Below are 11,530 nucleotides of genomic sequence, written 5' to 3'. Positions count from 1 at the left end.
GACCTTCGCCAGCAACTCCAGCGTCACCCAGAACACGCTCCAGATCACCCCGGATAGCAACAGCGCCAGCGGGCCCAACAACTTCCTCGTCAACCAGACCGGCAGCGTCTTCCTCTCCTCCCCGTTCGTCTTGTGGGCCTCTGAACCTGCCGGTGGCAGGTACGTCGCCTCCTTCTCCACCGTGTTCCGGATCAACCTCTACCGCACCAACGCGACAAGGAAGGGCGAAGGCCTCGCGTTCGCCGTCGCGTCCAGCAACGGCGGCGGCGGCCTGCCCCCCGGCAGCCACGGCGGGTACCTAGGCCTCACCAACGCGTCCATGGACGGCAACCCCGCCAACGGGTTCGCGGTCGTGGAGCTGGACAGGGTGAAGCAGCCCTACAACCTCGATGACAACCACGTCGGCCTCGACGTGAACGGCGTCCGCTGCACCCACGCCACCTCGCTCACGCCCTTCGGCATCCAGCTCGCTCCCATCGACACCACGGTCAACGACGGCTTCTACATGGTCTAGGTCAACTACGACGGTGCGTCGCGGCGCGCGCGGGCGTACGTCGCCATGGCGTGGCCTTGCTCGATGCGCCGCTGGACCTCTCGGCAGTGCTCCTCGGCAAGCGGGCCTACTTCGGCTTCTCATCGTTCACCGGCGTCAAGTACCAGTTCAACTGCGTGCCCATGTGGAACATGACGGTGGAGAGGCTCCCCGGTTGATATGGGCTGTTTCTTCGCTTGGCCTTTTCTCGATGGGTTGTTTCATTCGTTTTCTTGGTGCCGAACGATCCGAGCGAAATCTATCAACGCTTTAGTACCACCTCGCGTATATGTTTTAAATTTAAACTAAAAGCGTAAATTCATATGAAGAAAGCGTATTGTGACGATGAACCCATGGAGTCAATTCGTGCTTTATTATTAGGGACTAGGAAACATGCCCGTGCATTGCAACGGGAAAAATAAAATATATCATAGGCCTGTACGCCAAACACACACACCCTCGTCTCCCACACACAACAACGCGTCCATGTCCTCTATTTCAACACAACGCCCAACACACGTCAAAGCTTATCCTACACACAATCAACAGATTGTTTACCTGCATAAAAAGGTAGTACTAAACTAATTGGAAATTTTCAAGAGGGGATGAGCGTTCGTGTGTAACTAATGCTATGTTGCAGTTGCGAGTGGGATTGTTTGATTACTTTTTCCTAGGAAACAAAGGAAGAAAAAACTTATCAGCATAAGACAAGCATGAACAAATTAAAGAGCTAAAATGTAGCCCATTGGCTTCCTGTCCACCAGCTCTGTCTAAACCTGGCAGAACAATAATTTTAAGGCTTGAAGGTAAGGCTGAGCTTGAATTAATATATAAACTATTCAAAATCAAGAAGATGAGAGGGGAAGGGAGAAAATAATAGAACAGTGCCATGAGAACCACAAAACTGTGTCTGATTTATGGTCGACACGCTGTGGCAACCATCGGATGCAGTTGGCCAGCACTTCTACCCCACTCAAGTAGAGTGTCATGTGCATATCGGCCAAGAAACGTTGTGTGCACGACATTTTTTAAATAATACTAGCAAAAGGGCCCGTGCGTTGCAACGGGAGAAAAAAAATCATAATCTTCAATAGCTATGACCATATTTTGTTCACATTTCATCGCATGATTTTGAAAATTTATTAAGAAATGCAAGAAAGTGTTTTTTAAAATTTATTCACAAATTGAAGAAATGTTCAAAATTTTAAAAAAATATCATGGTGGTAAAACAACTTGGTAATTCAATCCACCTTCTGAATCCAACTAATCCAGGCTTGCCACCGCCGTCAATGGCACATCCGGCTCATGAAAGGATAAATAGCAACAAAATGTTTAAGCACCACTTGTGTGTTTGTACATAACTATGGAGTAGAAAACAACGAAAATGTTTCATTCACTTGCTTCCTACTGAACTGTTGTCTTCTGAAAAGCTATGCCAAGTGTACTACATCTGAGAAACAACCACCTAAAGAACATTAAAAAATATTAAAGCATAATGCTACAATTTTCAGACTGTTGGCACAAAGGTTAGAGCTATCATTGTGACAATCTATTGCCAGATAAATCAGTTACTTAAGTGCAGCAATTATATAACTTATGCTGCATCACCCAAAAAAATTAGTATAGCAAAAAGGCATGGATTGGAAACTTTGTCCACAATCATCTACTGGAAAAAGAAATTAGAAGGACAATGTCTGTCGATTATACACACACACAGGGGGATCTAGAAGAAGATTATACACACACAGGGGGATCTAGAAGAAGAAAAAGCGGATCACCTGTAGGTGCTATAGCTTTGTAGAAGGTAAAACCTTAGAGGCACACTAAGTAAAATTCAATGTGTGTAAACTGATCTGACAGGTGAAACTTTAATTCAACAAACATGGCAATCACTAACTGCCTTATAGTCAAGAGATTGTATCACTAAGTTGCCTCTTCTAAGCAATAATGGTAGCAGTTGCGTGCAAGGTGGGAAAGCTTAACTTTTCGATAAGCAGACATGCTTGATTATATGATCTAAACAATAACCTTGTTATATTACCTAACGATATAAGGGTGACTAAAACTTAAAGTCCATTAAGAAGTAGAAGGTCACATGTTGCGGAACAAGACCAGGCTTGAATTTCCAAACGTTTATCAAATGGCGTTATCATCTGTAGCAGAGCAGTATAGTCAGAAGCAAAAACAATGCAACTAAGCAATCATGAAGGACAAAGAGGTAAAAACTAATACAGAGTACTACAGAGAACTACCAATATTACTGATAAATACCGAAGCGAAAGAAGCACCCCCTAGATTGACTGTAACCAGATTAACAAAGTTAATAAGTAGATCATCCTGGATTGACCATATACAATATTTGTTACAACACAAAGTTAAAGAAGCTACCACTCTTGTTCTAGAAGGCTAGAAGTTCTCACATTAATTGAAAACAAAGAGGCAGATCTCCACCGCTTGTTATGGTGGTGCAGAAGTGCAAGTTAATCAGATAAAAATATGTATCAAAATTGTTATAGCTATATAAGACGAAATTGTATGACACTTCCATCATTGTTTACTCTGCCAAAATATTTACTCTGACCTCGAATGACACTCATGAACAAATCTAGAACTAATTGCAAGCTGCAACAATGTGAGCACGGTCTATATTACCGTAAAGGAGAGAGAAGAGAAAATATACAAAAAAGAGAAGACATTTGTACAGTAAGGAAAACTAACCATGAATAGATTAACCTTAAGGCACACAATAGGGATAAGACAGGAGTTTGTTCAGTAGATTTACCATTGATCCAAAAAGTTATTAGTAGGCTTAAGACACATGCATCAGGCATAACAGAGAATGAATGCCAAACAAATCACCCAACGTAGTATGTAAAATTTGTGCAACACCTTTTGTATCATCTTGACAATTGATCCGAACCTGCATCCTTCTGAATCTATAGAAGTAACGACCACTATGTCCTACACATCATTGTCCTCTTCATCACTGCAACCTGGATCTATTACAGTAGTAAACTTTATGCAATTATACCTTTTGTATTCTCCCAGCATTTGGTCCAAACTTGTGCCGTTCTTTAGAAGCAGCAACTACATGTGCATGTCCTATATAGCATTCTCCTCTACGTCACGTATAGCACTTACTTGAACTTTTCGAGGACCTTGCATGCCTGTTGTAAACCTCCTGGATTTTTCAAATTTGGAGCAGGTGTTGTCCCTCTGTCATCCATGCTTGCCGTTCTTTACTCCTTAAGCCTAGTAATCAGACATATCAAGTATTATGAACAGAAAAAGGAAGATTAGATGGACAATGCTACAATCAGTGACGCTAAGGTGTCTATCCTGAATTTCATCAATAAACAGCGTGTGACACACAGTTGTAAATATATTGATTGGAGGAGCACACACCTGAAGCAAGTATTTTTGTTGCTAATGTTTCAATCAGTGACGCTAAGGAGCGCCGCAAGTTTGTTATTCAGATCGGTGATGGAAGCTCAGATGCTCACCGCTCCAGGACTGTAAGACCAGAAATGGTGTCCTTGTCAGGCAGCCGGCCGTCTCGGTTGGTAGCTGTCCAACGGAGTGCACTGCTACTTGTCGAAGAGATGCTCCTGGAACCACCGCAAGCCTCCTCATGTCGCCCTTCACGTCTTCACCAGTCCAGGGGCTACCTCCTCCAATGCACAAGATGTAGTTTACTAAGTGCCAAAATCAAAAGTTTGACCCTGCAGAGATGAAGGCTTCAGAAGACCAACATGGTAGCGAGCATATTAGCACCGAATACAGAATTACAGCGTGCAAATGTCGCATTGAATATGCATAATTACAATTTTACAGGGCCAGAAAAATGACACTGTAGTTCACTAATGTGGTTAGAGGTTTGTGCATCCAACCATCCAAGTAAGCGTGCTTATAACCTTAACATACAAAGTTTGCATTCATTCAAGTTAGGAGACACATACTACCAAAATAAACTAATTTCCTCTTAAAGGTTATAACCAGAAAAATTCTCACATGTCGCTTAATTAAAATTCTATGCAATAGTTTATTGAGCATTTATGCGTACTCTGAAAAAGCTATGAATATAATTTTTATGCTGAATATAAGAATGCCAATAGCCTGAAAAAGCTATGAATACATTTTTATGTTGAATATAAGAATGCCAATAGCCATGACACTCAATAGGAGACACACATCCCAAAGAAAAAATGATGTTACTAAGCCATTTAAATTTTGGCATTTATTCCCAACTTCAGATAGGCGCATTCCATAAAGGAAACACTTCATTGGAATCTTTCCAGTCACGTCACATCATAGAACACGCCCTGCAGAAATGTAAGAAATATACACAATGGACATCAAATAGCTGAACAGGAAAGACACGAGAAACCTCAGACCAGATAAGTAAAATTTGATGGTCCATAAAATCCCTTTAGAAGACATAAGAAGGTTTATGCTCTCAATAATGTCCAAGAAAACCTAACATGCGAGAAGAACAGAATGTAAAAATGAGATGACATTAAAGACAACAAAGAAACAAAAACAGAGGAAAATATGGGCCATTGTTCTAACACGAATGCTGGTTCATGTACAATATGTATTAGAACTGAGATGCATTTTAAAATGTATGTAGGATGATGGCATTGCTAGTAGCCCCCACTCTGATAGGAACCTAGGACCATTATAAATGTTGGTGCTATGTTTTTTTTCTGAATACAACTGAAGCCTCCCTACAATTTAATTCAAATACCTCATTCTTCTTGTACACAATACCATCTCTTCTCCAACCAACAACACCGATAATTTGCAGGGTCGCATTTAGAACAGGCTTATCTGAAGGCTATCAATATAGAGAAAAGGATATGTGATTTAGTTACTTACCTAGAAAATAAATAGGAACATACATAATTATTTTTGTAAATCCAATACAGCAGACTCATTATTCATATACTCCTGACCTTGGAGGAAAATGGCGACCGTACATGTTCCTGGGTTATGTATAACTTCAAAAATTTAGGTGAGAGATTCTAAGGATAACCAAAGTCCATAATCTCTGCACTGTTGCACAGAGTCAATATTACAAACAAAAAACATTCCATGGTGGAAAGTGAAGCAGCAAGCAAAGTCCAAAACTGGATGTGCCCTTACCATCAAGAAGTTTGTATATTAGCACCAAGTTATTCCTGATAGCATCTTGATCAAAAGTTCCACCAAAGTAGGACTTGAAGAGGGCCACTGCCTGATAATTTCAAATAATCTTCAGCAGAAATAACGGCGAATGAGATAGGTCATATTAAAATACCATAGGGGGCTCCCCTACTGTTCCGAGGTCAAAAAGATAGGACATATTAAATTGCTGATAAGAATGTCAATGTGTACAGAGTAGGATCTATACATTGAATTAGCAACTGTAATTTCATCACTGAATCATCTTTGTCCTAACATACAAATTAAACTAACTCCTAGCCCAATCCTCTCGGTAAATCATATAGAGCACAAAGGGTTCTGTTATTCATTTAGTCCTATCAAAGTATTCGCAAAAGTGATGAACATGGAACATCAAACCACCTAGGCATTGTAAATTTCTAGAAGTACTTTTTAGTACCACTTGCTTAAACCCTGTAGAGTTTGCCGATTCTGATGTACCATCACCAGTAACTTTTCGAAATAGAAAATTCCAGTCGCCAAACAAAGCCAAACATCGATACCATTATTGGATGGCATGATCATTTACACCTCTTGGATTGAGATGAACATTATCTTACACTTTGACAGAGCAAAAATAGGTAACTACAGAAACTAATCTGGCCTGTTAAGTAACTACTACATTCTGTTGCTTTGAATAGACTTGTGTTCTTCTATGCTCACTCATATATCCTCAGTTTTAATGACCAAAGTTTCTCAAAGTCGTCTAAGTATTCTACTATCTGTGTGAATTATTTATTTCTCTAAACCAAATGAGGTTAAGTATTTCAAGCGTCTAGCACATTTGAATTGCAGAGAGAGAACAAGCAAATCTTTACCTAATTTAAGTAAAAAATTAGAAGAGCAGCCGTGGGAGAACTTAAACCTATTCTTGCCTCCAGATTTCTCTTGAGGGGGGTGGGGATGTATATATATGAAGGGTATGATTCATCATCGGCTGGCAGGGATCTCCGCCTGATCCGATGACCTGGAGAGGATATGGCGCGGTGGGGAGTAGGGGCGCGGGCTTCTGCTCCGCCATTAACCCCCGTGGTGTGCACGACGAGACGACGTCGTCTCCATTGTAGAGGGCTCACCGCTTTAGGGAAAGGTAGTAGACAACAGCTCCTCCAACTCTGGCCGTGGCCGGCATGGCACTGGATCCGGCGACCTAGAGAGGATGTGCCACGGTGGGGAGGAGGAGCGCTCCGGTGGCAACGACAGCGGGGCCCGGTCGGATCCGGCCGGGGGTGGATCCATTTGCAGCGGATTTGGCGTGGGGGCGGCCGGATCCGGCGAGATTGAGGGTCGGCGGCACCATGGAGGCCCCTGTCCAGCAAGAAAGAGGGAGAGAGGTGAGAGGAGATTGAGAAGAAGGAGGAGAAGCGAGAGGGGCGAGGCGGCGAAGCAGACGAAGGTCTGGCGGTGAAGGTCGCCGACGGCGGGGCGTGGCGGAGGGTGGGGTCGCCGGCGAGGCGGCTTGCGGACGCGAGGGGAGCGAGGGCAGGCGGGAGCTTGCGGGCGCGAGGGGAGCGAGGGCAGGCGGGAGCTTGCGGGCGCGAGGGGAGCGAGGGCAGGCGGGAGCTGCGGGCGGCGGCGCGGTCCGCTTCGCGCCCGTGCGGGATTAGAGGGGCTTTTTTGTAAAATTGAAATGTTATATAGAGACCTACTAAAACAGGGACTGCGGGTTAATTTCTTATAAACCAAGGGACTTTTATGCAAAATCGCTAGCGACGACGGACGCCCAGAAACAGTAACTGCTTTATTATTAGTATATATATATATATATATATATATATATATATATATATAAGTATTAGGGAAGATATAGTATGATTTCGGAAGTAAGAAAATGCACATGTTGCAAAAATACCCTCTTATATAGTATGATTTCAGACTATGATTTCAAAAGAAAGGGAGCTTCTCGTTGTACACAACTACAATTATTCTCTTTGTCTCCCAAAGTTTAGCCAACTATTTTGGTTACGTCCCAAAATTTGAAATTTGTGCCGACGTCTATACATTTAATCTATTGTATGTCTGTATCTAAAGAGCAGATGCCAAGATAATTTATTTCATGGAAAATGCATTGTAGTCTAAGTCAAGAAAACATGCAAATACATTGGCTATCTTCGCCTGCGTGTATGCTGGCCACAATTTGTTAGTCCGTTGCTTCATGATTTTAGCCGCCAACAACTCTTGCTGCATACACAGATTGTGTGCCTTTTGATCAGCTAGCTTGGGCTTGTCCTGTGTACGTCGCCATGTATAATAGGAGATTGATCATCCCAGAAAGTGAGGAGCACCAGGACATACCTTTCGAACTCTAGCTTCTGGACGACAATACCATTCAGCAAAAGCTCTGAGTCAAATATTCCCAAACCTGAAATGCCAAGAAATTGCAGAATTTATACATAAATTCGAGGGATAGGTATGCATTCTGCATAATACTAAAATAACTACAAAATATGCATGTTTAAAAACATCAAGGTTGTGATACACTAATCTGATTATTCCGATGGAGCTCAGACTTGTAGGTAGAAATAGGGGACTGGTGTATACTGCAGTAACATCTACTAAAGTCGACCATTACTCCAAGATCAAAATGTGATAATCATAATATAAGTTTGCTTCATGGAAAAATTGAAACATATTTCTTGTACTCTGCTGACAGCTATACTTGTTCATAAGATAACCAACATGTATTTTGACAAACTGATTAGTATTTTTATCTACTTTTTTGTGACCGGAATGTCCATTGAGGCAGGCAGGCAGAGGCATACAGGGGCTTTGTAGCGTTGGCCTGATGTAATGTATAGAGGTGCCAACTGTTAGTCATCTGGTAAAGAAGATGTGTTCATCAAGAGCCTAGACTCGTCTTTTCCCCAACTCTGTAGCCAGTTTAGGTTGGAAAATTCGTGAAGAATGCTTCAATCATCATCTGCACGAGTTTCTCCATTGCTTACATCTGCATGTACATACTGACATGGAATAACTCTCATGGTAGCAAGAAATTTTAATTTCCACTGACGTGCAAACAAAGTATTAACACAACTAGAGCAAAGAAGATCACAGAGATGAAAAAATGATCATCAGTATAGATAAAAAATAGGACGGGTGAATAAAATGTTCTAACCTTTCAAATTGAGGTGCATTAGTAAGAAAACTGAAACTTCTTACCCTGTTGTTTGCACAAGTAGCAGGCTTTCCTAGGTTTGGATCACTCCAAGAAATCAATGGGTAAATTGCGGCAGCTGCTATGTTCTGCGGATTGTGCCGAAGTACGAAGTGGTTAAGACATCGACATAGGGATGGATTGCATTGCAAATTCGACAGCCAACAACGACGGGAGCACGTCTCTGAAGAAAAAACAAATCCACGATATGATCTCTACTCTCTGATAGCCGGTGGAGAAAGTAGATGGAGAGCGCCATCACCAGCACTGGCGGAGCTCTGTCTAGGCTGCAGAGGCAACGAAGCGGGTCCATCTCCGGCGCGCACATCCAGGTGTCCACCGGCAGGCGGCATGCCCTGTCGAGCCAGCCCCGGTGCTCTCTCAAGGCTATTAGTGCAGTGGCAGGTCGCTGCACACACCTGCTCGCTTGCTTTATGCCCCTGTATCGCTTCTCAGCATAGTGAAATAAGCTTTCTAACAATCTGAATCAACATAATGGAACTCGGTTCAAACTGTCAGTCCAAGTTAGGATTGATATACTTAACACAAAACACAATTGAGACATACAACATCAGAATGGTGTAACAGTTCTCTACCGCAATGCACATTTTAAAAGATTGGCACTTTGAAAAACTTCATTGCCTCCCTAGGATGGCAATAGCACGGACCACGACACGTATGTCGCATATTGCTTTCAAGATCAGTAAGCGAGTCGATGGTTCAAGCTCCTTGTACAATTCAATTTCAGCTCTGCACAAGATCGAACAATTAGAAAAACTATGAAGATAAGACTGAATCTGAATATCTGATCAAGCAATTCTCATGTACAGGACTAAGCCATGTGATGCAACTATTGGTACATCACCTTCTGCAACCTGCAGTTTGGATCTCTGTTAGTTTAGTGAATGGAATATCAATACTGGCATTAAATTGTTTCCAACATAACCAATCTTAGAGATGCTGGCTGAACAACATGTATTGCCTAAGCAGAGCATGTGATCAAATACAGTGCCAATCAAATCTACTCTAGTAAATCAATGAATGAAGTATGTTCCAGCGATGAAATAGCAGGCATCAGCCATGCTGCTACTGTACCATGTGCTCAAATAGTTAATGCAAGAAAACTAAAGATTAGCAGTAAATTCCTAGAAGCCTAAGCGAAGAAGCAAACCCAGTACGCCGATCTGCCGGCCGCTGGGGGTAGGGTATGATGGTAGAAAAGGGACACACACGTGGAGGAAGTTGAGGACGGAACCGAGCTCCCACATACAGCAGAGCCACCACCGTGCCAGCTCCGCGGGCGCTTCGGGCTCCGACACAAGCGGCGCCTCGTCCGCCGCGGCACCCGCTGCAGCTTGGCGACGCGGCCGTTCTACCGGCCAGCACAGAAAACAATTTTACTGTCAAATTTCATCAAACACTTTGCATGCCTTGAAATAGGAATATTATGGTAGGGGGAGTGGGATCCAGGGAAGCGGTGGGCAGGGGAGGTGAGAGAGCGTGTTTTTCTGAGAAAGAGGTGACGTGAGAGAAGAGAGAGATGCTATGAGAGAGAGAAAGAAGTGTGTTTTCTGAGAAAGAGAGCACACAGAAAACATTTTTTTTATGAGAGGTGATGTGAGAGCGTATTTTTTCTGAGAAAAAGGTGATGTGAGACAGAAGAGAGGTGCTATGAGAGAGAGAGAGAGAGCAGAGAGAAAGAGCATGTTTTTAGAGATAGAGAGCATATAACATTTTCTCGTGAGAGAGAGGTGATGTGAGAGATGAAGGAGCAGAGGTGTTGTGTGAGAGAAATGAGAAGAGAGAGAGAGGTGACGTGCGTGAGTGAAAAAAAAAATGTCATTTAAAGGTGAGAAAGTGCACGGGCAAACATATGACCACTGCAGCAAGGAGTGCACTGCTCCTCCTCTGTTAATTACTGGCAAGCTCTGACAGACCATGGATATTTGAGACAGCTCGTCCACTATTTTCAAATCTAGGCACACATCCAAATACACTAGAGCCCACATTGGACGGCTATGATAGAGGGTACCGTGTAGCCCGTCCTACAAAAAACCGCTCTCCAAAAATTAACACAAACAAGTTCAGAGCAAAACATCAGTCTTTCCAATAACAGGCATTATATACATGATAATCCATCAGTGCATCATGTATTTTTTTCAATCAGCGATTACCTCAGTTGCTTCTCACTTTTTGCTGCACCTCTTCGAACGCAAATAAGCAACGACCTGCGGTCATGGTATTTCATTCAGGTCTGTAGCATTTAGATCATTGTCGTGTCTTGGTAACCATCATGATGTACAACCCCAGAGATGTCAGCCAACAACACCAGCGTCCATTGGAAATCTGGAACTATGTAGAACCTTGTTCACGTGCATGCCTGTAAGACAAATAACTCATGGGCTTCGTACCTGCTATTCCTGATCCTTCTTCCTTGGACTTCAGTTTGGAATATTGAGGGTCTAACCAATCAGAAGCATTTTAACTCATCTCATCAATCAGCTTATGTTCTAGCTCAGAGCGCCCAACCTTCATGTCACTGATCAGTGGACATACGGTAGGTATATAAATCAAAGGCTGGTGTAACCTGCATGCACTTGGGCTCGAGTGATGTGAGGAAGTGGACGACGTCGAGCGCCGAG

General features: G+C 42.9%; 1 long non-coding RNA gene across 5 annotated transcripts; it reads right to left on the bottom strand.

Moving 5' to 3' along the window:
* Window positions 1-1,769: 1,769 nt before the first annotated feature.
* On the bottom strand, window positions 1,770-10,281 carry LOC123059759 (uncharacterized). Of its 5 annotated transcripts, XR_006427552.1 has the most exons (11): window positions 10,121-10,281; window positions 9,754-9,763; window positions 9,151-9,638; window positions 8,894-9,072; window positions 8,497-8,681; window positions 7,835-8,096; window positions 5,678-5,786; window positions 5,488-5,587; window positions 5,280-5,369; window positions 3,938-4,254; window positions 1,770-3,784 (listed from the first exon to the last, which is right to left on the bottom strand). It is a non-coding gene; the product is annotated as an uncharacterized lncRNA (long non-coding RNA). The 5 variants fall into 5 exon arrangements; XR_006427551.1 differs by lacking the exon at window positions 10,121-10,281 and having other exon boundaries at window positions 9,151-10,105; XR_006427555.1 differs by lacking the exon at window positions 10,121-10,281 and having other exon boundaries at window positions 4,036-4,254; window positions 9,151-10,105.
* Between the last annotated feature and the right edge of the window lie 1,249 nt (window positions 10,282-11,530).

This window comes from Triticum aestivum, chromosome 3A (genome assembly GCF_018294505.1).
Source record: "Triticum aestivum cultivar Chinese Spring chromosome 3A, IWGSC CS RefSeq v2.1, whole genome shotgun sequence".
Taxonomy (NCBI): Eukaryota; Viridiplantae; Streptophyta; class Magnoliopsida; order Poales; family Poaceae; genus Triticum; species Triticum aestivum.
Note: the sequence above shows the minus strand (reverse complement) of the source record. Positions and strands in the feature narration are given on the sequence as shown.